The sequence below is a fragment of the Mustela putorius genome, unplaced genomic scaffold (assembly GCF_011764305.1).
Source record: "Mustela putorius furo isolate JIRA1106 unplaced genomic scaffold, ASM1176430v1.1 tig00000174_pilon_pilon_pilon, whole genome shotgun sequence".
Lineage (NCBI taxonomy): Eukaryota > Metazoa > Chordata > Mammalia > Carnivora > Mustelidae > Mustela > Mustela putorius.
Window position 1 is genome coordinate 11,466,502 of NW_025421304.1, and position 22,149 is coordinate 11,488,650.

Consider the following 22,149-nt stretch of genomic DNA (forward strand, 5'->3'; position numbering starts at 1 on the left):
ATTCTGCTGCACCACATTTGGGGATGGAGCTGGGTCTGCTGCTACAGGGAGCAGACACACCTAGGAGGCGAAGGTCCTGGGCACATGGCATCAGACCCAGCAGCACAAACAGGAGTAATCAAAGGGCGCCTGAGACTGATCTGCAGGGTTCCCAGCCAAACCATCTTTAGAAGGGGTGCTTGCTCTGTTCCCTCTTCACCCCCGGCTTTGCCCCCAGTCTGCTCAGGACCCTGGGAGATGGCCTGATGCGGAGCAACTAGGGGATGAGCCTGGGACCCAGACGGCCCCAGAGCTCAGTCCTCCATGAGCCCTTATGCCCATCTTGGCAGGCAGGAGAGGCTGTCCTTGCCCAGATGACCACATGGCCAACCTCCCTGGCCTTCGCCAGCCCATCCAGCCTCAGAGGAAAACTAAACAAACCCAGGCCTGGCCGGTTCTGGAAAAACAAAGGCACATAGAACACAGGGAGCAGAGCGGGTGAGGTTCCCCGCCCCCATGCCTCGGTGGGGGTGGGTGGGGGTTGGACCGAGCCAACCCGAGAGGGAATGAGTTCCACAGCTCAAGTTTCCCGACAGGTGGATTTAAAACTTAATGAATGAAACGGACCGCAGGCTGCCTCGGGCAGGGGAGAGACCAACAAAAGCTCAGATTCGGCTGCACTGACCTTGGTCTTGTAACCCCGAGGAAATAAACCACTGCCCTCACCAGCACAGCTTAGTCTCCAGAAAAAGCCTCACGGACGTAACCCAGAAAGTCTGGGCCAGAGGCAGCCAAGACACACAATCACATCCGTTCACACGCTCGGTCCCCACCAGGGCTCACACACACTCACACTCACCTGCAGGCACGAACGCTCACATCTGGTCGCACTCACCGCAGCCACAGGCATGGCCCTGGCCCCAAGGGTCCCATACCCCGAGGCTCTCACACTTGCCTCCGCTGTCCCAGGCAGGGTCTTGAGGGGTCTGGCTCTGAGCCTCTTCCTGGCTCCTACCCACCAACCCCAATGTCCCACCCCTCACACACACACCCGGCCCCTGGCCTTGCCCCTGTCTGTGCCCCTGACGGTGCAAGTAAGGGCCTGACCCCAGCCGGCAGCACCAGCGGAGTTCTGCCTGGGAAGACGAGGCTCTCTCCAAAGCTCTCAACCCCGCGTCCTCTACCTCCCGGCAGCCTCTGCACCTCTGAAGCCCAGCCGCCCAGCCTGGCACAGGGCACCTCCCAGAATGTCCTCCCGGGGTGAAGGCGCCTGCTCCCCTGGGGGGCCTCCCATTACAGGGCCCTTCGGACGGGGAGGGAAGGATGCAGCCGCTGCCAGCGCCTTGGATTAGACGCATTGGGAGATGCCCCGGCCCCTGACTGGTAATTCCCAGCTCTTGCCAGCTGGGCTCCACGGGGCACAGACAAAGGGACCCAAGGGAAGAGATGGCTAGAGCCGGGGCAGCTGGGGGACCTGCTGGGCCCTCGCCCCCTGGCCAGGTTCAAATGGCTTTTTATTATCTTGATGCCTTAGCTCAGACTCACTCAAGCTGCCACGGAGCCCTTCCTGGGCGCCTGGTGCTCTGCTGAGTGCTTTTCTCACAACCACCGATGCAGTGGGAGCAGGGCCCCTCCTGCCGTACGAATGAGGAGCAGGAGACACAGACAAAGCGACCTTCCCCAGGAAATGAGAGCACCAGGACATGGGTCCGTTGCCTAAAACCACCCCCGCATGGGGGAGAAAGGCGAGGGGATCACCACATCCAGCCTCCAATGCAATCACAGGCTGCCTCTTGTTTGAGCCCTCCCCGAAAGCACGACCCCAACCAGCCCACGATCTGCACTCAGGGAAGGGCCTCCAGAGACCAGAGAGGAGCCGGGCATCACAGGGCTGAGGAGCAGGGCACACAGACTTGAACCCAGGTCAGTTCAAGGGTGAGTGAGACCAGGAACAAGCCTTGCCCCGAAGACCTCAGCTGGACAGGTCTTTCTGCCAGCGCTCGTTTGCTCCGAAGCCCTGCAGCCCATGGGGATGAGAGAGCACCCCCGCCCCCCGCCCCCCCACCGGCTTCTTCGTCAGCCTAGAAGTATTCCTCTTCAGCTCTCCAACTCGGTCTGACTCAGTTTCCACATGCGAGGAAAGGGAATCAGGTGAGAAGCCGATGAGAAAAATGAATGCAAATAGGCACTATTACTCCCCTTACATGAAACGACCAGAAAACGTACATCGGCAGAGCCAGAAAGCAAACCATCGGTGCCCGAGGCTGGAGTAGGGAGGAGGAAACTGCAGATGAACACGAGGCAGGCTTGTGAGGTCATTGCAATGCCCCAAACTAGGCTGTGGTAAGCCGGCCCCGCAGCAGCTCTTTAACTGCTTGCTTCAAACACGTTTCGTGGACGTACAAATTATACTTCAAGAAAGCCCTTGCACAAATGCACTATTTGGCCAATAATCATAATCAGCACTAACTAGTACCAGCAGTGCTGATGACATGAGTGGCCACATTTACCGGGCACGCTCCGGGCCAGCACGGGGACTGCTGCGCTTACCCCAGTTAGCGTCCTCCCATCGTCACGACCACTGGTGACACCCCGCTTTTGACAGGAGGAAGCTGAGGCTCAGGGAGGCACGGAACCTGCCCTCGGTCCCACGGCCCAGGCGCCACATCTCCCAACGTCTCAGGCTTCTGCTCACCCTGGTCCCGCCAGACTTAGAGAAGGAGAAATCAACCTGCCCGGCCCCCCCCCAGTCCCCAAGGCCCACAGCTGTGCCGCCCGGTTGGCTTTATTTTTCTGCAAACAAGCTTCAAAACGAGTTTCTGGGAGCCACAAACAGAGCCACTGCTGAGATTATAATCATCGGAAGGGAAATGACCATAAGGCCTCTTACACTGAAAAGGTCCAATGGTGGGGGGGGCAGGGATAGTAGGAAACAGGGTGTTGACACAGTAAGTCCCAAATTCAGGCTGCACTGTTTAAAGACTTCTGTCTAAATACATTTGACCTTGGCTGCTGCTGGCCCACCCCTCCCAAGTACACTTTGCTTTGGGGGCGCTCAGCTTAGTGCTACAGGAGTAGGCTGGAGAGACGCGCCGGGGCCACAGCTCCCAGGATGTAGGTGCGGGGATGCCGGTAGAGGGGGGGAGCTCCTTTCCTTACTGGGAACGCTCCTCTTACAAGGGCACGCACACCGCACATGCAGCCGTGACTGCACACTCTCTCTGGCGGGGGTGCAGAAAGTGGGTACAAGCGATCTCAGGAGCCCCTGCGACTCAAATGTTTCAGAATTCACAGAGAAGGCAGGTCCTAGATAAGTTCCGTTCAATCAGCTACCTTGTTCCTTCCAATTAAATACTTCTAACGTTTACTGTTGCCTGGCTGCCTTCTAAGAGCCTCGCGTGTGTTAACACATTCAGTTCTCTCGACAGCCCAATGAGATGCCTGAGAAAAGTGAGGCACAGAGAGGTTGAGTAACTTGCCAGGTTCCACACAGCTGGCGGGCAATAGAGCCAGGATTCAACCCTAATCAGCCTGGTTCTGTGTCCCACTGTTTCTTTCCTTTGGGGGATGGGGGATGCATCCCCAGAGAAGATCTAGAGCCAAATGCAGTGACTAAGGCAGGCCCTCGGCTTCCCCTCCTCCTAGAATGAGTACTAAGTAATATGGCAAAATGAGTACAGAAATCACTTTCAAAACGGAGATTAAAGTCATTTAAAAATGACTAATCCTGCAAAAAAGCCTGGTAGGAAATGGGAGGCTTTTGCTGTCTGCTGCAGGAAGAGAACCAAAACAACCATAAAAGAGGGGAGAAATTTCGATAAGAATTCAATTAAGGGGCAAAAAGAACATTAACCGGGCTTGAGGATGCACCCACGGCAGAAGGTTCAAGGCAGACGGCAAGCTCGCGTGGGGTCACTGGGGGCACTGAGCAGGCAGACCCGCGGCCGCCCGCACCGCCTCCCAGGCACCCTGCCTGCGCAGAGCAGAGGGGCCGTCGCCCGGAATGCCGGGGATCCTCAGCCGCCTGGCTCCTCCAGTCACGGGGTTGCCGAGGAAATGCCTGGACAGAGGCGGGACGGCAGGCGGGTGGCCCCAGGCCACTGGAATGAGCAGAAGGAGGGACCTTCCCGCAGTGTGGACACAGGCTGAGGAGGGAGTGAGCCCTCGTGACCAGAGCTGTGCGAGAGGGATAAATGGCTCTGAAAAGAGCCCCGGGAGGTGCCCTGCAGCGGATGGGAAAGGGAAAAGCACCGGTAGCCAGTGGCTCCAGGTTTCTAGGACCTTCCCCGGCTGGGCAGTGCCATCCAAGTGAATGAAACTGACCAGATCTTCCAGACCATGAAAAAAGGCTGAGGAACAGCAAGCAAAGTGCCTGGGGGAGAATGTGTTGGGGACAGAGGGAGGAGAGCAGGACAGAGTCCATCAGGAAATTCTGCGCCTTGGCTGCCTCTGTTATAACAGGGGAAGTTGGAATTTTGGTCTCCTCAAGGTCCCTTCAGGGTCATTTTGTGCAAGATTCCGAGCATCCAGACTGTGTCCATGAGAGCTGGAGCTTTCCACAGAAAGGCCTGGCAAGTCTCCGTGAGGCACCACGAGGTCTCCTCACCACTGCCCCATTTCTTTGGAAAAATGAAAATCGCCAAGGAGACAAGGTCCCCACAGGACCAAGCTCTATGGTCCTCCAAGTAGAGCCTCCCCTGTGCCTCCATCAGGAGCAACAGGAACGAGAATCTCAGTGAGCCTTCCCCAGCTCAGAGAAATGGGAACACAGACCCAGGCACCATATAAACCAATCCTGTGTGATACAGCAGGTCCAGAGAGAGAAGGGGACTTCCAGGGATGAAAAATTGGGAGTGACTGCCCAGAGTACTGTCTTCAGAAGGATTATAAAGCCAGATCTGGGCTCAGAAGACATGAGTGCTGAAATCAGCTGGTGATGTCTGCCGTGAGCACGGGTCTGTATATGTGGAATGTTCCAACGACACTGAGCAAATCGGACAAAGGTGTCTCCTGACTCCCAGTGCTAAAGAAGAGGGCTTTAGCCAGGAGGTTTCTTCCTCCAAGAAAGGAGCTGCCTATTCTCTCTGAAAAGGGAGGCCTTGAGGCAGGGTCTCGAAAATCCTGTTGTTCAAGTACAGATAAGAGGACTCAGAAGAGTGAACCTGCGTCAGGACATCCACAGACTGTACTCCCCATGGGGCAGCCAGAGCCTAAACAGGTGTCTTTCCAGACTGAAATGATACAAGTTCAGCTGGAGGGATTGGGCGGGGGGGGGGGGGGGGGCATCTGGCCATATTCCTGATTTCTTTTCAGGAAACTTCGAACCTACCCATCTGTGTCTCTACATCCCCTGGAAGCCTGGTGTCACAGAGGGAACATGGGGGCACCTGGCAAGCTTGGAAGCCCACTGCTGGGGCTGCTTCCAGCTCACAGGGACATCCGCTTCCCTGGGAGACCTGAGGTTCCCTTCCCAGCAAACCCCGGGCAACTGGGGAACCTGGATCCCAGGACAAAAAGGCCCAGCAGGACACAGGGACCAGGAGGCCAGAGCACCCAGAGCATCTCAGTGTCTACCAGGGGATCAGCCCCCAGAGACAGAATCTAGTCTCAGACTAGGCCTGAGCAGAGCAGAGGCCACAGGCAGCAGGGGGCAGGGGGTGCGGAAAGCGTGCCTGCTCTGTTCCTTGCTGTCCGACCAGGGGCCAAAGGTGGCCACACACCCCAGAATACTCCACAACTCAATGACATCCACACATGTAGAATCAATACCAGTACAAGGGGGAAGAGAGGGAAGCAAGAGGAACAGACTGTCACTCATCTCATTCCATAGATGGGGAAACTGCGTCCACAGAGCCAGGAGGAGACAGATGCAGGACAAAACGCCTGAACTCTGCAACCCTTCACTGTTTATGGGACGTCTTCTGTAAGCTGAATTCTGGCTAGCCTGTTCTCATCTGATTCTTACACACACTGGGAGGTAGAGACCATTATCATCCCCTTCTTTTCTTCTTTTTTAAAAGATATTATTTATTTATTTATTTATTTATTTGAGAAAGAGAGAGAGCATAAGCGGGGAGCCCGATGCAGGGCTCAATCTCAGGACCCCAAGACCATGACCTGGGCCAAAGGGCCAGAGGCAGACACTTAACTGACAGAGCAATCCATGCTGACACCCCTAATTCCCCTTCTTTATAACTGCAGACTGGGCTCCAAGAGAGAAAGCAGCCTCTTGGGCACATGTGGGAGAGTTTCTGCCTCCCCCCAACCACTGTCCCCCCTTCACTCACTAACCACCAGGCTGTGCTGCTTCTCCTGCCCTGAATGCTGGTTCAGGCCCAACCCACTGCAGAAGCTGCTCCCTAGCTCCCCCCGTACCAGCACAGTGCCAGGACCTGTGGCTCAAGGAGAGCCAGGAAGAGGTCCCACACTCTCCAGTCCCACCTGCTAAAAAGGCAAAGTCCCGTCCTCAAGTGGATTAGCAGGCCAGGCTGGCTCTGGGGCCAAACATCAACGAATGTCGCTGGCCTCTTTCCTCGCTCAATGGCCGATGAAGCAGGCCAGCAGGGCAGAACTGAACTGGGAGGTTGTGGGAAGCAGAGTCATGACTACCCCCTCCCAAGAATGTCCGTCTCCTGATCCCCAAAACCCATGAATGTGTCACATTACATGGCAAAGGGGAATTGAGTTTACAGGTGGAATTAAGGTTGCTAACCGAGCTGACCTTCAGATACAAAAAATGATCCCGGATTATCTAGTAGGCCAAATGTAATCACAAAAGTCTTTAAAATGTGGAAGAAAGAGGCAAAAGAGAATGTCGGGATGATATGATGTCACAAGCCAAGTAATGTGGGCAGCTTCTAAAAACTAGAAAGGCACGGAAACAGACCCTCCCCTACAGCCTCCAGAAAGGAATGCAGTCCCACCGATGCCACAATTTTTTTTTAATATTTTATTTATTTATTTGACAGAGGGAAATCACAAGCAGGCAGGCAGGCAGAGAGAGAGGAGGAAGCAGGCTCCCCGCCGAGCAGAGAGCCCGATGCGGGGCTCGATCCCAGGATCCCGAGATCATGACCCGAGCTGAAAGCAGAGGCTCAACCCACTGAGCCACCCAGGCGCCCACCGATGCCACAATTTTAACCCCGTGAGATCCACGTTAGTCTCCTGGCCTACAGAACTGTAAAAAATTGATTTTCATTGTTTGTCAAGCTACAAAGTTTGTGGTCACTTCTTACAGCAGCAATTGGAAACTGATACAGATTTTGGTTCCAGGAAAGAGGGGCTGCTATAACCAATCCCTAAAAGTAAGGAAGCAGCTTTGGAATTGGGCAGTGAGCAGCTGCTAGAATTTTCAGGAGTATGGGACGAAGGATTATTCGTACAGGGCCCACCTGGGTGGCTCAGTTGGTTAAGCATATGACTCTTGATTTTGGCTCAGGTCATGATCTCAGTGTTGTGAGATCGAGCCCTGCCTCGGGCTCTGCACTGGGCATGGAGCCCGCTTGGGATTCTCTCTCTCCCTCATCCTCTGCCCTTCTATCCCCTCAAGAAAAGATCATTCCTAGAAATAGGGATGTTAATGACTCTGTTAGTGGAGATGCAGAAGAAAGTAAGTCATACAAAGGAAAACCTAAATCATCTTAGAAAATACCTGAATCATCATGACCAGACTGTGAGAGAAACTTAGACGCTAAGGGCCCTGATGGTGAGGGCTTAGAAGAAAATGAGGAACATGATCCTGGAAACCAGAGGAAAGAGATCCTTATTATAGAGCAGCAGAAAGCTCAGAGGAATTGTGTCCCACAATTATGTGGAAAGCAAAACTTGTAATGGATAAAAATGGATATTTAGCTGAGGAGATTTCCAAGCAAAATGTCGAAGGCATGGCCTGGTTTCGTCTCGAGAAGAAAGAGCTAGATCAACGAGCTGTCAAACAAAAAGGAAGCCAGGAATTGATCATTCTGGAAATCCTCAGCCTACCCAGATAGCAAAAGACATTATAATTAAGAGAGTCTCCAACAGGAAAGCGCACTCTGGAGAGCAGGTTGAGGGTATGACTGTACCCCGTGCTAACATCTCAGAAAAATCAAAAGCTTGGAGTATTCAGACTCATGAAAGGCTCTTTGAAAAGATTAAGTGTGTGGCCTACAGATCCCCTAGATCAAACCAGAGAGCATCTAGGAAATTTGGGGAGATTTCTCTGCAACCATCTCAGTAGAAGCCAAAAGTTAAGATAGGATTATCTAGAATATATCTAAGGAGGAACCACTTGGCTGCTAGAGTAGATGCCCATGACCTACACAGGAGACCCACCAGGTTATTGAGAACTTGATATCACAGAAACATAGCCAGCTTGTACCAAAAAGGACAGAGATGAAAGAAAGAAGGCTACCAGGCTTCCAAAATTCTACAGCAGGAAACAGGCTAACTCAGCTGGGGGGCGGGCCCAGGTGGCACAGTTGGTTAAGCATCTGAGTCTTGATTTCAGGTCAGGTCATGATCTGAGGGTCATGAGATCGAGCCCTACACCGGGCTCCACACTCAGCCCGGAGTCCTTCAGATTCTCTCTCCCTCTCTCTCGGCCCCTTCCCACCCCCCACACACGTGCTCGCACTCTCTCTCTCTTTCCCCAAATAAATAAATAAATCTATAAAATACAGTAAAATAAAACAAAACAAAATAAAGCTACTCAGCTGCAAACATGTGCTACCTTTCATTAAAAGGAAAAAAAAAAAAAAAACACAAAAAACCGGATGACTCAAAGGGTGGAACCTCCAGCCCAGAAGGCAAAGCCGCAGTCAGAGGGTAGAATTTTGAGCACAGAGGGTGGGGCTGTGAGCCCAGAGCACAGAGCCATGGGCCATAGAGAGTGAGATCATGTTGGACTGGGTTCAGATTCTGGCACTGTATAAGCACAGGCAAGCACATCCCCTCTTTGTGTTTTCACTTCCACAATTCTCACAAGAAGAAGTCGGATGAATCGGTCTCAGAGAGGCTTTGCAGCTCTAAGAATCTGTGATCCATTAGTGATGTCTGCCCTGGGTACAGGAATGAGGAACCGCAGGTGCTAGGCATTCCTGGTTTGCTGCTACTTCAGGTATTTTTTTCACAGAGCACGTATTTGTCAAGCCTGCTCCATATGCTTGGTCCTCTGAGGCGTACGGAAAGTCCTCGGCATTCAGAGGTTGCTATGCTCTTCTCTGCCCAGCCTGTCCATCAGTCACCATCTAAAGTTGAAGTCTAAACCAATGCTGTGCCACCCTGACACACTTTGAAAGAGAAAAAAAACAAAAAGTCCCTTTCATCATGGCGAAAGTCAGTCCTGCCTGCTGGTATTTGGTTTCCCTAAAGGGACGGATGCGGGTACGGTATAAGGGATAGAGGCCCAACCCTGGGAAGGAAGGGGACGGGGAAGCTAGAGGGTCTTTCTTTAGAGGCAGGGCAAGGAGGCCCACGGAGGCTACCAGAAGCTGACGTGACTCCACCTGAAATCTTAAATTAGAACTATGCTATTAGCAAAGATAATAGCAGCTGTCTTCACCCTCCCCTCCTCCAGGGAGCTCAGAGTGCCTTTGTGGATAGGATCTCAGCAGCCCCAGTGAGACCGCAGCGAGGGGAAGGGGGGGATCCTTCTTTCAGTTTGGGGATAAAAACTAAGTGGGTTGGGGCACCGGGGGGGCTGGCGGGCAGCATGGGGGTAGGGACAGGCCTGAAGAGGTCAGCGGCCCAACACTGAGGAAAGGAGAAAGGTATTTCTGCCCTTGGGGCTGCTTCTCCAGTAGGTCCACGAGGGTGAAGAGTGGGACACTGTTCCCTGCCCAACTTCAAAGGGACACTTAGCACATAGCCTCTAAGGGGCCCCACACTGAAAGCCAGGACCAGGCATGCCTTTTTTCCAGCCAGCCCAGGGCTATGCTAAAATACTACGTCACAGAGAACAGTAGCCATCAAAGCCCTTAGTAAAGCTTCTGGGAGCCCGAACCATCATCGTAATTGTAGAGAGACTCGGTTTCGGGGGGACGTCAGCATGGGGAGAAAGCAGAGCTGTGGGGAAGAGGCCAGGCCTGCTTAGACTGAGCTGCCGCTGATTGGCTGTGTGACTATGGACAAGTTACTGCACCTCTCTGAGCCCCTTTTCCTCATCCATTGGATGGGGATCAGAAAATGGGTAATGTGTATATGCTGCTAAGCATTCAACGAACGTTGGCTAAAGAAAATAAGGGGGTGGCTCTATAACTTTATCAATTGTAAATGCATTTAAACTTGCACACAGCACCTTCGCACCCATGATCCCACTCGGCCCTGAGCAGCTCAGTGAGGTTGCAGCGGTGGTGTTCTTTCCCCACATTACAAGCAGGCAGCGTGGCACACACACACACCCAGGTACCGGGCAGAGCCCAGCATCCCACCCACTTTGTGTCCCTCTCTCGCACTCCCAGTAGCTGTGTTTACTCGCTAAGCTGCGTGGTCGCCCCATGGATGAGGAACCAGAACAGAGAGGTTAGGTCACATCCCGAGGTCGGAAAGCAGATGGTAATTAGAAAAGCTGGGGCCGGACTCCCAGCCTAAGGGCTCTCAGCCAGCTGGACTGAAAGAAATGATGACCCGAGCAGTGGGACACAGATCACCATGGCTGTCCTCCCCCCGGACGGTCTGGGGGCCACCCAGTTATCACTTATTTTGTAAAGATGTCAACATTTAGAAATCGGGAACTCCTGAAGCTTAAAAAAAAAAAAAAAAAAAAAAAAAAAAATTCCACATTCCCTTCTGGCTTTTCTTAAAGGAGAAGGAGAGCTAGTCGCAGAGGTCTTACATCTCCATGACGGAGCCCGGCCGCAGCTCCCCGTGTGGACCAGGAAGGCTCACTCTCCTGCGCGCCCACGTTCGCAGGGCTCCCTTTCCCATTGCAAAGTGTCCTTACACTCAACTCCACTGAGTTCATCAATGGCCCTCGGTTTGACAGATGCAGACAAATGCCTCGTTTCTCCATCTGTAAAATGGGAATAATAATGGTCCCAGCGACCAGGTTGCTCTACAGACAACCTAAATGACAACCTGCACCATGTTCTATATGAGGAATTCTCTGTAATGTATAAAATAAAAATAGTCACCGGCTACTGGCCCCCTAGCTCCATATAAGGTCACAGGCCCGAGAGAGGGGGAAAGAGGTGGGAAACAGCCCTGTTGGTTTGAATGAACACAAGACACGGTGTGGTCCCATCTTCCTGATTAACAACCAGGAGCATCTATGTGAAGGACCAGCAATTAACTTACAGAAGGTGGTTTTCGAAAGAAAGGACACTTGACCTGCATGAAGGCCCACAGGGCTCTGCCACTTACAATCCCAGGACATAGGAGAAAAAGGAGGTTTCCCAAGCAGCCAGCCCAACTCCCTCATAAAGATGGCGAGACTAAGGCAGCAGCAGCCTTGCTAGGGCATGGACCTGGCCTCCAGGCTCACAGCGGACGGGGTGGGGGTTGAGGTCTGACTGCCCGGCACCCACGGGGGCTGCCATCCCAAAGGACCACCAGACACACAGGACAGGAAGAAGGCCTCCGCCTTTCCCCTTGGAGCCTCGGACTTCACAGAACGCACAGCCTGCCTGGCTGCTCCGTCCCTTAGACAAATTAACTCAGCTCAGCATTGACATTGAAAATGCAATTGAGTTTGAGTTTTATTGCAGGATCTAAACAAACCAGGAAAAAAAAAAAAAAAAAAGGCAAGGAAATCCAGCCCTGGTCAACTCACCCGAGAGGTAATTGTGATCAAACTAACTAATGGGTAAAGACACGATCAGGCTCTGCCAGGGAAGAGGAGCCCACCTACCGCCCCCCCCCCCGCAGAGTCTGCCCCAACGAGACACTCCCCAGAGACGGGCACCTGTAGCCAGCCAAGGGGCCGGGGAGGCCTTCACCACCAGCACAGCCCGATTTCGCCCTGCCCTCCTCCCGCCGCCCCCGGGGGTGGGGACAGAGCACCGTGTGAAGTCACCTCTGAAAGCTTCCATGAAACAGCACCGCCAAGGGCCAGCACAAGGGCTCACTGCTCGACTCGAGAGAAAGCAAAATGCTTTCGGGGTTGAATCACTGTTTTTCTTTACTCCCTTTGGAGAGCGGCAGAGCCCACATTCGGCCGTGTTCGTGGACCTGAGACTGGAAACAGCTGCGCTCTAATTACATGTAAAGTGTACCAAAACATCCCTTTTATCACAGACTGGAAATCTGTTAGCATCTGTCTCTCCTTTGTTTCTTCCACAAGATACAAGCTTGTTTCTACATTTTTCTCACCTGTAGCGGTGATTAAAATTCATTATAAATGAAAGGAGTGAACAGAGAAACAAGTTCCTCTGTGTACCGTTCTAAACTCAAATTAGAAACAGCTGCTTGCTAATTCATGCAGCGATGTTTTGTCGTGCTCTGTGAATCAATAATAACTCACCCTATTGCTGCAGAAATTTGGGGGATAATCCATATATTTAACTCGGCGTTGGCATCTCCAGGCAGGACTGCCGCGGCAGAACCCCGACCTGCCTTCAGGCTGGCAGGAGGGGACTTTGGTTCCGCACTCTGGAGACATCCACGTCGGTCCCAACGCAGATCCCCCAACTTGGGGTCGGGGTGGGGTGGGGGCGCCTGAGACACAGGCCCTGGCAGGACCAGGAGGAAACCCCGAAACACTATACTTGTCTCCTCCCCTCCCCCAGAACCAGCACTTCAAAAAAAAAAAAAAAATCAGCTCTGATTAAACGCAAACCACACACATCCTCCAGCCGCCGGAGGGAACAGCAAAATTAAAAGTCTAATTGGTACCCGGAACAATTTAAAACTATTAAGTATAGGTGAAGCTTTTCTGTAAGAAAATAATCCTTTGACTAGGATTAAGCTTGTTTGGATAGTATTCTTCCCTCCCCTGCGCTCGAGCTGCTGAAGTCTAGAGCTACGGTCTGGAAGTCCCCAATGCTTCTGAGAAGGGCTCGGGCACCTCCTGTGCCAACTTCAAGGAAAGGGGCATGAGACGTCCAGAGCTGGGTCTCCATCTGAGACTTTGAAAGGGAATGGCTATTCTTTCCTTTTTGTGGGGAGGGAGGGGAGCGACACACACTGTTTTACCAAACCTGCATTGTCCTGGCTATCAGGCACTGGTCCTTTATGACACTGCCTCCAGGGAGCCCTCCCTGATTCCCTCTATCACCATCAGTACCTCTCCCTGACCTCTGTGCACTGCCTTTGGGCCATTTCTCACCCTGCATCGTGGCTCTTGGTATCGCTATTTTTGAGTCCTTGGGACATCCCCATGTCCCTGGCATCCTTTCCAGCCTGAGATATGGTCTCAGAGCTGATTCTTGAACTGCTGACTGGTATTACCTCCCACGGCCCATGTCCCAGCCCCACCTTTCAGCCAGCAACTGTGGAGCCCTCCGTGTGTGCCAAACTCTCCATAACCTTGACCTCATTCAGTCCTCACCTCCATCCAATATGGTGAACACTATGACTTCTCCCATGTTACAGATCACATACTTGAGACTCAAGAGAGGCCCGCTTAACAGTTAATGGAGAGAGTCTGGGATTATCCCTACGTTTCATCAGAAAACTATCAAAACCACCCACTGTGCCCCGGCCAGCCTCTGAGACTTTGTTCAGGCCATTGTGCTCATGGAGACTGCCCTCCCCTGCTTACAGCTCACCCAAACCCGACCTGTACTCAGGGCCCAGCTCTGCCCACCTCCCCAGGCATCCCAGCAGGAGTCTCCTGCGCGGCTAACAGGCTCTCATTTTCTGAGGCTCCTTCAGGCCTAAGGAGAAGGCAGTCTAGTCAGTACGCCCTGGGGGCTGCGGGGTATAGGCAAAAACCGCACAGCCCACACTCCTCTGTAGGACCCGAGGGAGCTTTCCCTCAAGGAAGGCCGGTGGGTGCCAGAGAGCTCCGTCCTGAGCAGGAACTGGAAAGAGTGAGCACAGAGAAGGTGGCAGGCTGGAAGAAAAGGGACACTCAAATCGGGCTTTGTGGAAAGAGTAGGATCTCCACTGACCAACGTTCCCTAAAACATGGGAAATGCCCCATTGCTGGGACCCGTGATGATTTGGGGGGCAGCCAATTTGGCTCTTTAACTCCTAACGTTCCAGCAAGGAGAGCACAGACCCCAGGCTCAGCATCCTCCAGACCTCCCAGCTCCTGGCTGGAACTGCGTAAGGGTGGGCCTTTTTCCTTAGGTGTATTTTTAATTGACTTTCAAGGTTACTGTCTACATACCGCCTAGGATACTGATTTTCCATTTGCAGAATTAAATAAATGAATTAATTCAAGTATGGAAACAGAACGGACTCAACAGAAAATACTAGATAAACCACAGACAGCACTGGGAGTACTCAAATCTCGCAGAACTCATGGCCAGGGCTAAGGAAGGACGAAAGGCTGGCATCTCCAGTGTCCAAGTGAGCAGGAAAGCCTTCATCCCATGGCCACTCCGAGGCTTCCCTCTCAGAGCATGTGCAGCTGAAGCCCTGAGAGCCAAGTGTGTGCACAAGGTAGGCCCAGGGGGTTTCTGCTCATCTGACCCAGGGCAAGTCTCCACTCCTCCTACCACCGCCCCCAGGTAGCTGAGGGGCCCTAAACTAAGGTCTTTCTACTCGGAACCCACATGTCATGTCCACAGCCAACCCCTCGGATAGCAGACCAAGCAGACCCTGATCAGGCAGAGTAGGGGTAAGCGGATTTCTACCCCCTTCTCCTCCCCATAATGCCCACATCTGGGAACGTTCTGAGGCTCTCCGTCCTGGGCACAAGCAGCCCGGGCTGGGCCCCTGGTCCTGGCAGATTCTTCACTGGGACAAGTGTGCCATGCCCTAGCCCTGGTGACAACCCAGGTCCTCACCTAGGGAGCCGGGTCCCCAGGGCCCAGGGAGATGTCACAGCGAACCAGCCTCAGCTCCTCAGGGAGGAGGGGTCAGAGATAGTACCTGGGAGTGGCAGCTGAGAAAACACCTGTCCTGGGAACCTACTGCTACAGGAGGCCCCACCTTGGCAGCCCTCCACCCCTCAGGTCTTGCCCCGTCCCCAGAGACCACGACTCAGCTCTCCAAGCTCACAGCAACCAGGGCAGGAACCCGGGGGAGGTCATGGTCAGGGCAGGTGGGCGGGGCCTGAGCCAGGTTCAGGAGGTGCTCCCTGAGGAAGGCCCCTGAGAGAATCAGAACTCACAACACAGGGGCTGCCACCAGCCCCTCCAGGTCGGGCTGGCCACAGGCAGGATGCAACAAAGCCCAGGAGACTGGCCCAGGGCCCCTCACGGAGGGCTGGACCAGCACTGGACCAGCACCCTAATTCTGGGCTGCTTCCAGCCCTCCCTGCTGCTGCGTGACCTTGGGCTCCCCTTGCCTCCTCTCCAGAATGCAGCTGGTATATGCGACTTTCTCACTGGAGGTGTGGAAGGGCTCAGATGAAGGTAAAGAATGAGCCACCAAATTCCAATTATAATTTTCACAAAACACAATATCAGAGAAAACCACGTGGGGCCTCGAACCGAGAACTCGGAGCTTAGAGAAGACGTTGAAAAATAATTAACAGGTTATGTTGCATTTTATGTATGTACATTTATGCTACATGTGCATAAAAAATTGGATAATAAGTGACATATGTTATGTGGTAATTATTTCTCAAGTATTTGCTCCAGGCCACGTTGTCTCACTTAATAGTCACATAGTCTGACACATCATTACTGTCAGAGCCATTTTGCAGATGAGAAAACCAAGGCTTACGGAGATTAACTGACACATCCAGGGTCTCACAGGTCAGATATAGCTGAGCTGGGCTTTGACAATGGCTCACCTGACAGCGTCTGTGCTCTTAGCGTGGCGGGATGACGTGCGTCAATCACCCTACATATGGGACAGAAATGGAGCAGGTGGCCCCAGCTCAGGAGCACGAACATTCCCCCCTCCCCGCCCCCCTTCCCCCCGTGGAGACAGCTTCACGCAGAGCCCAGGCTGGATACCCAACCAAGACTCCCCAGAGGATGCCTGGGCCACGTCTGCATTCTCAGCCCAGACACCTCTCCAGCCTAGACAAGGCACGCACGCAGTCCAACCTGGAGGCAAGGACCTGTTGCCGAAGCTCCATTAAATCTGTCCGAGGACCACCGAGGGTCCAGCCCCCAGCTCAGGAGAAGTGAGGGGTCCCCTTGGCATCTAGGAGGACAGAGGACCCCCTCCAAAGCACTCTCTGTCTTTGCACCGACAGGTGCCAGCTACCCTCTTGGCAACTCCATGGGACACTGAGGAGCTTGGCTCTGTTTTACACAAGAGGATGTGGAGGACTGGAGGGATGATGGAGCGGCTGGCACCCCAGTGGCCTCCCAGCCACAGCAGAAGCTTGGAGCCCCAGACCTCAAGCTCCTTGCTTCCACTCAGCCCAGCGGCAGGGATATAATGCCCCCACCCTGGGGTTGCCCTCAACTGAAGAGGGACCACATGGAGACCCCAGCAGACTGGGGTGGGTCTGCAGCAGTGGCCCAGCCCCCTCCCCAGTGTGGACCTTTCCCCCTTCCCCGTCTCCTTCCCTCCACCCATCACGACCACCTCCTAGGAGCATCTCCCCATCACAGAACCTGGACCCAAGTCTTGCCTCAGGCTCTGCATTCTGTGACGCGTACCTGAGGGAGTGGCACCACCCCCCGGATGCTGAGTCCGTCCAGCCCTAGCCAGGACAAGCTTGCCAGACTCAGGTCACTGGGAGGCCCCCTTCAAGACCCAGGCCTGGACCTGTCCCTCAGCTTTGCTTTCACTTGCCTTGGACCTAAGTATACTATCTTCCCACCCGTAATCCTGTCTTCTTTTTTTTTTTTTTTAAAGATTTTATTTATTTATTTGAGAGAGAGAGCACAAGCAGGGAGAAACGGCAGAGGAAGAGGGAGAAACAGACTCCTTTCTGAGCAGGGAGCCCAATGTGGGGCTCAGTCGCAGGACCCTGGGATCATGACCTGAGCCGAAGTCCGGCCCTTAACTCTGAGCCACATAGGCGTCCCTGAATAACTATCTTGATGAAATCATGGGTATGATTATATGTTATAAATAATAAAATAATATAAAATCATGGGTATGATGTTTTTGTAACGTCCATCAAAATAAACACAATTACTTTAAAAAAAAAAAAAAAAAAGACTTCCTTGAACCACCTGATGCCAGGCTGTGCATCACTGCAAGGGGCCCAGGTCCTCACCCAGGCATCCCTGCTGAAGCCTACGCCTCACATAGGACAGCAGCGCTGTGTGTCCGCCTCTCCCCTGCAGGCTAGGAGCCTTCTGGGCCATGCGCGCCCAGCACAGTGCCTGGCCAGAGAGGCAGGCCGGGGAAGGAAGTAGCCTGAGCCCCACGGGGTGGAGGGAGCCCTAGGATTCTCCCTGAGAGGCTGGTGTCAACAACACAGCCACTCTGCGAGTCCCACTCACCCTTTATAACCATCCACATCTACAATTCAGCAGAGAAAATCTCTATTTTCCCTGGATTTTCATGTTGCCTCCAGAGAAACTGCCATCCTAGGCTTTATCACAAAGCTATGGCCCCTCAAAGACTGAAGGCTGCCCCAGTCCTGCCTGCAGCGGGAGGGAAATTAAAGCAACCTGTCAGCCCCAGGGAAGCCTCCAGAGGGCCAGCCTCGGGGAGGTGGCTACCTGGGCCAGGACCACAGTGAGAAGGACAAATGCTGGTGCCGGTGGAGTCCACCTGAATGGATCTCCAAGTGCAGACAGAGCCGCCGAAGTCCTAGACATCACGACTGCAGCATGTAGTCGCTGGTCCCTTCACAGCCTCACTGACCCTTCTCTAGGTGCCCCTGCACTGTCCCCTGCCCCCACCTCTGCTTTTTCAGACCGAATGGGCCACCACCTCCTCACGGAGGAAGCAGACCTTCCACGGGCCCCGCCTGTGCTACTCTCATTTGTGGACTCGAAGACCATCATTGTAAAGTATATTTACCGAGCGCTTACTATACGCCACGCTAAGTTTTATGTTAATTATTTAGTTGAATTGTTTGTCATCAATGTTTTGCTTGTGCTAATGCATTGAAACCACATATAATCCTTTCACTGGACGTATTCTACAGATGAGGAAGCTGAGGCTCAGAATGCCGAAACAGACCACGGGCCTGCCCAGCGAACCGCTCGCCATGCATGCGCGGACACTGAGGGCCTGGTCGTCTGGGGAGGGGACTGCCCCAAGGCAGAACTCTGGAGGGCCAGCAGGATCTAGCTGCCTGAGTCATCCATCTCATCCTCGGATTTATAGGAATACCACCACCACCACCACCACCACCACCACACACACACACACACACACACACACACGGAGTCTGAGAAGACTGACATAATAACAGAAGTACAAACTGAAACAGAGCACCCTGTTGGGAAAGCAACTGGTCCCCCAGGGTCCTGCCTACGATGCATCCATCACTCTGAGGGCAATGACATCCTCCTCCCGGGGGCATCCAGAAAGGGGGGACACCGCCGTCAGCCCAGCTCAGGTAAACGGCATCCCTCCTTAACGCGAGGCCCACGGCCTGCCAGGAGCCACTGTCCCCAGGAGGGCTGGGTACCAGCTCATCTCAGTGCTAGGCACAGAGTAGGTCCCGTGAGGAAATGGACCAGTGACAAGAGTTTCAGCAAGGTCCCCCTGCTGGGTGCAGGCTATGCATGGGCTGCCCCCTTACTCCTGCACTCAGCACTACGGCTGAACAGCACTTCTCACACCACTGTTCATCTTCCAAGGATATTAGAAGCCTTCCCCACAGGTGCTCTTAGCTTAGAACGGCCTGGAGACAACTCTAAAAAGCCTCACATTTGTGGATCCCTGGGAGCCCCCACCAGGTGCCTGGGCACAGCTATCTGCTGGACGATGGAAGAATGAATGAATGCATTCCAGGTCTTGGCCTAGAAGAAGCGCCTGGTAACCATGGTGTGAATAAATGAATGACGGACAGACACACAGATGGATGGATAGATGAATGACAAAGCTAATCACAAAGAAGTTGCGAGAAGGGGTGCCTGGGTGGCTCAGTCAGTTAAGCGTCAGACTCTTGATTTTGGCTCAGGTCATCTCAGGGTCCTGAGATCGAGCGCCACATGGGGCTCCACGCTCAGCAGGGAGTCTGCTGGAGATCCTCCTCCCTCTCCCTCTGCCCCTCCCCACCCCAGTTTCTAAACAAACAAACAAACAAACAAAATCTTTTCAAAAAAAGAGGAATTAGAAGGTACTGGAAGCCACACCAGGAGCCTCCGTTTGGGTGGAAGCCAGAGAGGTTCCAGACAGAAGCCAAGGAGTTAATGAGCTTGACCATGGATGGGCCTGACCCCCGGCCCGGAGGGGCCGCCCCAGCAGAGCCCATTCAGTGTTACCAAGGTCCCCGGGGGGTCTGCTGACTGCTATTAGCCACATCTGCCGTGCAGCACGCATCGGTCATTCTTGAATTCACAAGAACCTCTTGGAACCAGGCAGAGAGCACGGTGTGGGGAGGGCTGGGGGTACAGGGATGCAGGCAGGGCTCAGCGACCCTGCCTCACCCTGGATCCCTGGAGGAAGCGCATTAAAACAAAGGAGACCCCAGGAGTAGAGGGGAGGGAAGAATTGTGGGGGCCTCCTTAAATAGACCAGACCAGAGCAGAGTAAATGGCTGGATTTAATAAGAAGATAGGCGGGGAGTCCATGTTCTCGAAGATACAGACTCAGCAGTGGGGGGAGGGGGAGCATTTTTATCTGGTGAAACCCCTCCGATGGCTGCTTCTTTCCACACTACGCACTGGAGGCTGAGGCTGAGGCTGGGTGGGAGGGCGTACGTGGGCACACAGGCCTGCACACGCACACACACACCTGCATCAACGTGCGTGCACATCTGCCCTATCAGGGGCCTCCAAGACCTTCCGACAAACTACCCAACACCCACGAACAAGTGTGCCCTCCCACTAAGAACACACAGCCAAACAGGCCCCCTCGTAAGTTCTTCTGGGTGGAAGTCAGACCGGCCAGGCCCATGTGGGTGTCGCCCCTTCCAGGCCACCCCTGCCTTGGATTTCCCCTTCGCTGCCACCCCAAAAGGGCCACCAAGGATAAGTGATCGCACCCCATTCATCTTAGGAAACTCCACGCATTCATTCATTTGTTCTCCGAGTAGTTCCTGAGCACCAACTCGGTGCCAGGCCCTCGCCACACACACGCTGGGGCAGCAAACACACCCAGCCAAGTCCCCTCCACGGAATCTGCGTCTAGGAGCACCAGGACCACGTCCAAGAATGCTCCAGAACCAAGAGAGCCTGGGTTCACATCTCAGCTCCACCACGGACCAGCTGTGGGACCTCAGACATGCTCCCGAACTTCTCTCAACCTCCCCCCGGCTGTGCTGAGGAGGAGGATGGATAATCCAGGTGAAGCACTTTGGCCCTGTGCCAGGTACCCAGGAAATACTCGATGAACATATGACTGTGTGACACTTCCAGACCTGGGGCAGCGAGAGCAAAGGCCGCTAGGAAGACTCCTGGCTCACCGCAGGGCTCACCATCCCTCTCCCAGTTTGCCCTTCCCACGAGCATCCTTCATTCCCCACGTCCTCACATCACTGTGCCCCAGGTCTGGAACCAAAGCTACTAATGTCATGAGACAGAGAGAGCCGACCCCCCCATCTTACCACTGAGCCCATCACAAAGCCCAAAAAGAGAAAAGCCTTCAGCGGACACGACCCACCTCTGCACCCAGGACTGAAATCCCCTGAACAGGAAAGGTAGGGTCCCTTCTGGTAGTGGGGGACTCATTCCCTTCCAAGCTTTCTTAGCAAGAAAAAATTGTCCACCTGAGTCCTAAGGGAGGAGCTGCTGACCACCTCTTAGGGACAGGAATAACTAGGATCCCCCAACACCCACTGTCCTCCAAGCGGAGAGAAAAAACAGTCATCTGTTCCATGGCAGCCATTGTTTTAAATGACATTGCAATTTACATTGGCTTATTCCTGCAACAAGTGCCCATTCTAGCAGCCCAGTTCCAGGCTCTGGGGACAGGGTTGTAAGCATCACGAAGCCCTTGCCCTCAGAGAGCCTACAGCATCATGAGAGGAGCCGTAAATGATCTATAAGAAATCAGGCAGCGCTACGAAGAACTATGGAGCGGGACGGCAGAGTGCCGCTCTGGACAGGCGACAGGCTGATCCCTGAGCGGGGAGCTGAAGCAAGCAAGGAGGCAAGCCAAGCGGGGATCTGGAGGAAGTGCATCCAGGCAGCGGGACGGGCAGGAGCACAGAGCCCTGGAGCTGGAGCAGGCGGACTGGGATCCGTTCCAGATCTCTGTCTTCTGAGATGCCAACATGATGCTCGGAGCGAGGGCACCTGTCCTGCCCTCCGAGATCATTGGCCAAGCTCTTCACCCCCACGGGGACCTCACGTTCAACCCCACATTGACTCACTGTGCGACCTGCTGCTGGTCCCTCAACCTCTCTGATCTTGGGTTCGGCCACAGCTAATCGGGGCTGAGCATCCTCCAAGAAGCCACTGCCCGCCCACCCCGCCGGGGTCCTCCCCAGACTGCGCTCGGTGCGAAACGCACCCACCATTCCCCTCCACCCCGTGGCGCCATTCTCACACCCATGCCAGCAACGCCACGCAGGATTGGTACTCCTGCCAAAATAGCTATTAACCCAGTAGCCAATAATAACACGTTCTCCTATCAATTTGCTTCTGAAACACTGTGTAACTGCAGAACCCGTTGGCCACCTCGGTAGCCTGGTTACGACATAAACAGAAAGAAACTCACCAGCTCCTTCCCGAGGAGCTTACCGCCAAGAAGCTTACCCGCTTACCGCCAAGCCCACCCACCCCACCCCATGGGGCCCCCTGGAATGCATCAGGGGTCATGGGCTGGTGATCAGGAGTCCAGAGACCTGTCCCGGGCACTCTGGGCATGTCATCTCTGTGTCAGAGAGGGGACCAGAGCCTGGGAGGCGATGGCTCGGGGCCACGCTGGCTTTGTGGGTGGCAAGGTCGGGCCCAGAAGCCAGCACTCCGGCAGCCTCCCAGCTCCCGGCCAGAAACTACGGTCCAAGAGAAGGGGGGCAGGCGTGGGGGTCAGAGGAGAGACCCAAGGACGCTAGGGGCCAGCTGGCTCTCAGGGTCGCACCAGCCCAAGGGGCACACAGACCAT

At 54.1% G+C, this 22,149-nt stretch overlaps 1 protein-coding gene across 1 annotated transcript in view; it reads right to left on the reverse strand.

Annotated features, from left to right (window-relative positions):
- The window catches only part of ZNF423 (zinc finger protein 423), a 268,391-nt gene that overhangs the window by 143,726 nt on the left and 102,516 nt on the right, over positions 1–22,149 (reverse strand). The gene's annotated exons all lie outside the window — the stretch shown is intronic.